This window comes from Arvicanthis niloticus, chromosome 6 (assembly GCF_011762505.2).
Source record: "Arvicanthis niloticus isolate mArvNil1 chromosome 6, mArvNil1.pat.X, whole genome shotgun sequence".
NCBI lineage: Eukaryota > Metazoa > Chordata > Mammalia > Rodentia > Muridae > Arvicanthis > Arvicanthis niloticus.
Window position 1 is genome coordinate 79,619,495 of NC_047663.1, and position 8,876 is coordinate 79,628,370.

At 39.1% G+C, this 8,876-nt stretch overlaps 1 long non-coding RNA gene across 1 annotated transcript; it reads left to right on the plus strand.

The window, feature by feature from the left end:
• The first annotated feature begins 587 nt into the window (after nucleotides 1-587).
• Nucleotides 588-7,187, plus strand: LOC143442539 (uncharacterized). The gene is made up of 4 exons (XR_013110786.1): nucleotides 588-703; nucleotides 1,179-1,343; nucleotides 6,654-6,732; nucleotides 7,055-7,187. It is a non-coding gene; the product is annotated as an uncharacterized LOC143442539 (long non-coding RNA).
• Nucleotides 7,188-8,876: the final 1,689 nt, after the last annotated feature.

Sequence of the window (8,876 nt, forward strand, 5' to 3'; positions counted from 1 at the left end):
AGACATTTAGGAAGGCAGCTTGTTGCCTCAGGAGGGTGTGCTCTCCAGAGATGTTTGTGCCTTGTTAAGAAAAAGCAACCCACCTGCTTCTGGTCTCTGTTTAAGATTCCTAACACATAACAGCAGGTAGCATGCTCATTGCATATTCTCCTGACACTTCCACTCTCCCAGGAAGCTAAGGAGGAATGACATATTATTCGTTCCCTGACAACATGATCTAGGAATATTCCTCCAAAGAACAATTCTTGATTTGTACTTTATTTTGTCCTTTTAAGAGATGCACTACTAGGGAATTTAAAAGTTGTAATATTTCATACTTGAGGGGTTTAGGTTCTATCTGTCCATTATTTTGACTATGAATTGGTGACATTTACTCATTCCCCAATGAATCTCCAACATGCCCTAATAACGCTCTATGAACAGAGAGATCTATGCTCCGCTTCTTACCACAGATGAATGGAAAAATTTCGGCAGTGCTTCTGTACAGCTCCATGGGTAACTAATAGTTGAGAAATGGAATCCTTTACTATAACTTACAGTTTTTTTTTTTTTTTTTTTTTTTTTTTTTTTTTTTTTTTTAGGGAAACGAGGCCATTGGTGGAATCGTATTTCCTCACTGTGTGGTGAAATCCACAAGACTTTGTCCTTTGTAGAAAGACAAAAAGAATCAGCAATAAGTTGGTGGTAAATGGGAGAATGATCAGTGAGTAGCCAGCCCTCATTTCCTCACAACCTTCTGTTTCCTTTTGGCCTCTGGCTGATCAGGAGATGTGCCCGTGTGGCCTCTTCTGTAAACACACCAGGCCCCTGATTTGCTAGCATTGTCTTCAATGTGGGTAATGCTTGTGATCTAATTACCTTCATCTGGGAGTATTCCCTAAAGAAGGGAACATTAGGCAATTAGGTAGGAAAATAGGAGGATGTACTGTTTTGTGTCAGTATTTCTTAGATACCCATCCTGCCTAATTTCAGAACCATGAACCATAAACTCTTGGCACCAGATGCCTCAGAGATGAACTACTTCTATGTGAATGAGAAGCTGAATAAAACTTCAGGAGCAAGTTCTTGAGTATAAGGAAGAATTGAAAAATGAAAAAGAAAGCATTAAATGAAGTGGGCTGGGATTATCTGTGCATTGTCTTCCCTTCCGCATTTTGTCTGATTTTCTTTCATTTCAGAAAATAGTTTTGCTGGGTGCAGCGGTGCACACTTGAAATCTGAGCATTTGAAAGGAGAAGGCAGAGGATCAAGAGTTTGAGTCTAGCCTCGGCTGCACAGCAAGTTTCAGGCTGGCCTGGATTATGTAAAATCCTCTCTCAATGAACCATGACACAAACTTATTGGTGTGTATTTATTATACAATGTGAACAGGTCTCAGAATGACAGTTTTATTTAATACATCATGTACCTTGACCGAGTTCACTTCTGTTACATACTCTCATCTCCTCCACACTTCTTTGAGCTCTATTTTCCAAAATAGTCTCCCTTCTATGCTCATGTACTCTCTCTTTTTCTCTTTCCTTCATTCCCTCTCTCCCTTACCCCCCTCATCCTCTCTCTTCTTGAAGTTCAATATGTGAGAGAAAAGATGCAGTATTTATTTTTCCGAAGGCTATATTACATAATATGATGGTCTGCAGTTACATCTATTTTCTTGAAAAAGTTTTCAATTTTCTCTGAGACTAGCTTTCTATGTATCTGTTCCTGTACATTCCTTTATGCATCATTTGTCATGCCTATCTGCCTATCCTATCTACATCTCTATCTATCTATCTATCTATCTATCTATCTATCTATCTATCTGTTATCTATCTAATTATCATGGATCTATGTAACATGGATGTCTATCTTCTATCATTGATCGATGTCATATGAATCTCTCTCTCTCTCTCTCTCTCTCTCTCTCTCTCTCTCTCTCAACTTATCTTTCTCCCTACTTAGTCCAGACAAAGGGATAATTCCCTGAGTTCAGATGCTTCAAAGCCTTCCAGAATTCTCTTCTTCTTTTATCAAAAGAAAGGGATGAAGATATGAAATGTGAGATTGGAAGCCAACATGGGATTGATGGCAGTACAGATTTATTGATCTGTTTTTTTTTTTTTTTTTTTTTTTTTTTTTTCTTGAGAAACTAGTGATCTTTGTAGTATGGGAACAGTTCTGCAACAGAAATCTGAAGATCATCTTGTTCAACTTCTTTATTTTACACATGATGGGAACTTTGAAGTCCAGAGATAAGTGACTTGCCAGAGGCCATTCAAATAAATTGCTCTGTTGTTTCACTTTTCAGGCAGTAAAGGTTTTATTGGAAAAATCATATACATTCAGAAAGTGGAAAAAAAAAAAAAAAAAAAAAAAAACCAAACCTGAACTAGATTAGTTCCTTGTAACCAGCTTTAAGATGGGATCATTATCGTTATGAAACCACATCTAAGTCATCTTTGCTACCCCTTCTTCAGTCACTATGTGCTTCCTCACTGCCAAAAGCAGCCACAATTCTGCTTATGCATAGCTTAAGTTTTTATGATTTTGAGTTTTTTTTAAAAATATAAACAATTACACAGAACACCCATTTATTTGGGTATAGTTTCAATTAATGCAACGTTTATGAAATTAATTTTGCAGATTGCACTAGCTTTGTTTTATTTTTGTTGATTTGCTTTAAATGATGGGGGAGTCTAGTGATAATATTCATGTTTATCCTAACTACTCTACTCTGGACAGTTGCATTTTTCTTGAAAGCAAGGCTGCCGTGGGGGTTGATTCCCTTTAAGGTAACCAATGAAAGTGGGCAATGCCTGCCACTGTTGTTCATATGCTATAGCAATGCCTTCCCTTACTGGCTTGATTATTTCTCATTATTGAGAAACCATTTGAACAAAGGTCAGATGGCAAGGCTCTCCTTCCCCTTTCTCCATTCTGGCCTTTTGTTGGTAAGAGTTGATTTAGGGTTTCACATTTGAACAATTCTTGTTCAAGTGGATTTTCTGGAGGACTGATAGTCCCTGTTCATTTTTCCCAGATCCTCTGTGAGAATCCAGATGGTTCTTGCATTTTTAGTGAGGGAATATGTGCCATCTTGCATAATTTGATTGTCTAAAACTGCCCACATGCTTCCCATCCGAAGAAAGGTTGTCTGCCAAAGGTGTCAGGTTATCGTATGGTGCTAAAAAAGTAGGTATTTCAGCTCCAAACCTTGACATCAAAGAACTCTTCTCCCAGGTGACTAAATCGGACACTTGTTCAACACTTTATTAAAAATACAATTCACCAATCTAAAAAAGAAAGTCTAATTATTTATCTGTCAGTAGTTTCTCCCATGGTAAAATAAACCTTAAGTGTTTATAATGAACTTAGCTAGCTTTTAACCAATTTACTTATTTAACCAAGTATTAAAAAAAAAAAAATCCATACCACACCTTGTAAGTTCTTCTAAACTCTTTTTGTTTCCATTGATTTTGATTAAACAGGTAATTGGCAGGTGATCAATATGCAGAGTTCTGATGAGGTGCCTTGCCTAGCCCTCATGCCACTGCGCTTGGAGAAAGGGGAGCCAGGGGTTTGCTGACACGCCAATCTATCTTCAGTGAATGCAAGCTGGCTAATAAATATTTAATGGACAGTTGTTTGCAGTTTAATAGAATTAGATAATTCTATTAGAATCCTGTTTGGAGACCTACAGGTATCATATATCACAGCTGAAGACATGGTTAATAATTTAAGCTAAGTGTCTAGTAATTAGAGAAACAGTCAAATTAAGCAGGGACTTTTAGTCTTAAGCCATTTGGATAGTGTGTGTGTGTGTGTGTGTGTGTGTGTGTGTGTGTGTGTGTGTGTGTGTGTGTGTATGTGTGTTGTGAGATAGAGAGCGAGATAGAAAAAGAGACACACACAAGGAGAGCGACAGAGAGAGAGAAGGAGGGAGAGAGAGAGGGAGGGAGGGAGAAAGGGAGGGAAGGAGGGAGAGAAAGAGAGAGAGAGAGAGAGAGAGAGAGAGAGAGAGAGAGAGAGAGAGAGAATTTTAGTCTATAAAACACCACTCAGATTAGCCAACACAGCAAGTCTGGGCCAAGGCTTAAATGCGATAACAAAGCACAAGGCCCCTGGGGTTTATTTAATATCTCATCCTCTCAGTTAATGAGATGGAAAATAGTTCACTGTTTATCTACAGTAGATTGAGCAGATGTTGCCAATTGCACTTTATGGAATGTAATCTTGGTGAGATTGTTGTCTTCTGCCCATTTCCTTCTCACAGCCTCCATATCTCCTGCATGCGGCTTGTTTAGGGTGTGTGGCTTCTCCCGTGTCTCTGGACAAGATGAATACATTTACGGAGAGAAACTTAGCAGTATTTTAAGTTCTGAACACACAGGCAGGTATAGTGCAGCAAAGCTGGTTGGTTAACAAAGATCAATGAAGAGCTTGAGGCTTTCCAAGATAAAGACTGTTGACCATGAGGAACATCCAGATTTCATAAGTTTATTGATATATTTTATTTGTCAAATCAATATGATTCTCTTTTTGGTTGATAACTTCTGCGATCTAGAACTCTTAGGTAGTTTTTATTAAATGCTTTCCTAAATTGTAGCAGGAGAAACTAGCTAATTTTTTTTTTCCTTAGAGAGGATGATCTTTTTCTTAGAAATTCCCAAGAGATATTTTCTTCTCGTTAACCAGAAATGTGTCAGCATAGTTACAATGGTGTCTGAAATAGTGGATTTTTATTGCTTTGGGCCACACAAGACAGGACAGGCAGTGAAAGCAGAGGAAAGGAAAATGTGTCAAGTGGCCAACCACATTGCTTACTGTCTTATGTAAGGAAATATTCCCATTTTACAGTAAATGTGAACATACCGTTTTTCTACAGAGCATGAGGTTCAGTCTTCTAAATGTCACTTATGAAAGACTTGCAGGTGACTCACTGGAAGATGTGGTAAGGTGCTTTGCATTCAGGATAATAGGAACTTCAGGAGAGAGGTATCAGAGAGGCTGGAAGAAAGCAGAGACCATAGCCTATACACAGTGACTGGATGTTTTCTTCTCTGGCCTCAGCAGGTTTATGAGGTGATGGTCGGACAGATTTTCAGAACTATATACTGGCATCATAATAGTAACAGTTTAGACTCTTCCATATAATTTTTTTCTAGATGTGAAGGGAAATGAAAACCTCAGCTCAACCAATATTTCCTTAAGGATTTATTTTACTCTTTTTAATTGTGTGCGAGTGGAGTGTGAGTGTGCACATCTGACTGTGAGTCAAAGGCTTCAGATAACCTCAGGGCTGGAGTTACCGGTGGTTGTGAGTCACTTAGTAATACCCATGTTGGCAGCTCTACTGGGTTTCTTTGCAAAAGGTTATTCTCTTTTCATTGCCAAAATCTCTCCAGCTCCTCAATGGATGGTATTTCTTTAGATGCTGTTGTTTCAGGTCCCACGTTGAACCTAAGCACACAGAATAATCCTCTGGAAATATGTAATTGACTAAGTGCCGTTCTGAACTTACTTTTCTTGCCTTTCACATCACCTTGCCTATTGTTTGGCTCTCTCTTTGGACTGTCTCACTCCATTCATTTTTATCGGCACTGTTAGTACATCAGCTTACACCAAGCTTGTGTTCACCAGGACAGTGGAATGAGCCTCTGAACTGGTCTCTCCTGTGTCTGTAATTGTTTCCTACAGAAAAGCATGGAGAAATGGGATGTGGCTCACTTTCAGATATGTCTTACGGCTCCTGTATAATGAGTGTGTGGAAAATGGACCAGGGAGACTGTTTGTAATCATCCAAAATACAGAGTTTTAAGGAAATAATTGAGAAATATGTCTTTTTGTACGGTACACATTTTTCTTTTGAGGTGATTGACTCGAAATACAAGTTGTAAGTTCTGACTTTAATGGTTTCACTGACAAAACTACAGTGGGGGAAGTCTCTGTGTGGTGGTTTTATGTTTCCTGTAGCCCAGCTTTAGCAATAGATGTGGGGTTTTTGTTTGTTTGGTTTTGTTCTTATTTTGTACAGGTTCTCATGTGTCTGAGGCTGTCTTGAACTCACCAGGTAGCCAAGGATGAACTTGAATTTGTAATCTTCCTACCTTCACCTTGGATTATAGGTGTGCACTACCAGTTTATGCAAGGCTGGAGATCAAACCCTGGGCTTAACCCATGTTTGGCAAATACTCTACCAACTGAGCTATACCCTTAGCCTCTCAGGAATAGATATTGATCCATGTAATTGGAGGAAAAACTGAACTATTTATCTTCTTATGTAAAATTACATTTCAAATTATTGTCATTTGCAGGGATGATCAAAGACATAGATGAAATGAGGAGAAATTTATTACAAAAGTTTTTATCAGTCAGCCAGTTAATTAACAGATACATTAGCATACTTTTTTCTGGATGTTTGTGTTATTTGTTAGCAATTATTTTGTTGTTATTTTTGTTGTTGCAAAATGCTACCATTTCTTATTCTTAATGCATATTCTCTTTCTTAGGTTATTTTTGGTGCCAGGAATGGGAGACTCACTCTGCCTTAGTCCCACCATTGCTTAGTCTTCAAATCCTACTAAACATATTTTTGTCTCTGCTCTTCATATTTTTGTGAACTAACCTAGTTACATGATCTCTGAATGTGCTTTCTCTTTGTTTCTTGTAACTAGGAGAGTTGTGATTAAAGCAGATACCTCTAAAGAAATTGTGAAGCATGTGACTTATCAGGAAGGGGAAGAGAACTACGTGGTAAGTGGGCAGAGAAAGGTCTCATGTGAAATCACTCATGAGGAGTTAGGAAGTATTCCCCAAGGATCAGCTCATAAACCTCAAAGAATCTTATAAGACCCAGGATATTCAGAATGTTCCTCATGTAGGACATATGAGCAAAAATAATGGTCAGGAGGCTTTTCTTGCCAACACATTATGCAGGCAACTGCAGTTATGCATGCTTTGTGAGATGTTACCCATGCTGGATTGAGATATTTTGGTGATGAAGCTGTCTTTAAATTGTGCTTCTCTGAGCAATTGTTTACTCATGATCCTATAAACAACCCCAATAAACTTACAGACTCACCAAGCTGGCTATGAAGAGACCTGTTTCTTTGTGCTGTTGATGAACAATCTTATTTGGAGTAACCAGGAGTTTCAGCTCATCTCACTAGAGAAAGCAACACCCCAGTGAGAAAGCATGGTTAGAGGTGTAAAGGGTGAGTATGGGGTTAATACATATATTGCAGAGAAATCTCATAATTATAGGACAGAGAAAACATCCCAGGTCCCAGCCCCACAAACCTACTATGGATAGAGACTAAGAAGGACCAGGGCAGTCCACAGGCAGCTAGAAAGCCCCTTTGCAAGTTGTGCACACTCCTTGACACAATGTGTTGACTTTGTACAGGAATGTTGAAGGGCTGCCATCCATTCAAGAGACACTGGTGTTCAGTGAAAGCGGAACAGCAGGAGCTGGGCAGTGGAGAAGTCTCTTTGATTTGTAACTTCTTTTGTTGTCTTCCTTTTGAGCTTTCTTGGTTCTGTGGTTTGGACCTCCACAGACCTAGAAAAGTTCAGAAAGTTGAAAGGGAAAAAGCCCTTTCCTCCCCAGGGCCAGCTCTTCTACTTTCATCTTTTCTCAGGTGCTCACGGTTCACAAAGATGGCTGAATGGAACTCTCTGCAGCCTCTGGGTGGCTAGGAGTCCTTCTGAGATGTTATGTTCTGGAAATAATGGAGTCCTGTCACTACAGGCTGTTAACACGTACTTTCTCATTGTTGAGGATAGATGCCCAGCAGCTACAAAGTACATGGCTTCCTGAGGAAACTCAGGCTTGAGAATCATGTGGGGAGTTTGCTCTGTGAAAGGAACACAGAAACCCCAGGCCCTTTCGTCTAAGACTTGTTTTGCTTTTTCATTTCGTGCCCCAGAAAGTTGTTTAATTTTACCTTTGTGAAGAGTTTAAAGGAAGTGTTTGTAAGGGGCCACCAAGTAAAATTGTAAGGTAAGTGCTGTGAAAAAAAGTTGTGCTGTCATCTTTGGTGGATGGAGGTATTAAATGTCTTTGCATCTACATAAGAGACTAGATGTATCACTTTTTGGAATTTTCTATGTGTCATTCCACCTTGACTCCTGGGGTGGATAAATGCATGCAATCATGTCTCATATGTCACCTTTGACGTTGCTATGTGACTATGGCATTTTGTCCACTTAGGCCCTGAGGTGACATCTAAAACGTCAATGTGCTCTAGGAAGTCTTTTGTCGTCAACTGAGATTTCTGCCTCGATGAAAATGATTGTCCCATGGGCAAAAAATATCCTCTTTATGTGTTCCTCAGATCTTTTTTATCAAAGACTTTCTAAAAGACCAGATACCCATTTGCTTACATCCACCATAAAATAAGGGAGTATGTAACTTCACTGAAAGTTTTAAATAGGCATGAGATTCAAGGGCTCTAGAAGACAGAAGAGCAAGAGAGAACAAAATGTTTGAATTTCTATCAGGTGTTTTTTTGTCTGCCGGGCTGATTATGAAAAAAAAAAAAAGTTAGTTTAGCAAATCAATTATAGTTAGAGCGACAGGGTACAATAGTAATGGCCCAGACAAGCTTCATTAGGCATTTGTGAGTGTGGCTTTTTTTCTTCTCAAAGGTCTTCCTGGGTCACTGAAATAGCGGTGAATTTCGGTCAAGGACCCGAGTAAGCAGGGGAAGACTCATTTATCATCAGAGAAGGGGGAGACAACTGTCTTCACTCCATTTGACTCCAGCTGTGAAGTGAACAGCTTATTTTGTTTGGGTGATGATTTGAGAGATTCATCAATAAAATCACCAATACACTTTGCAGTGCGGCGATCTATCTGCATGTCAGTGTGTGTGTGTGTGTGTGTGTGTGTGTGT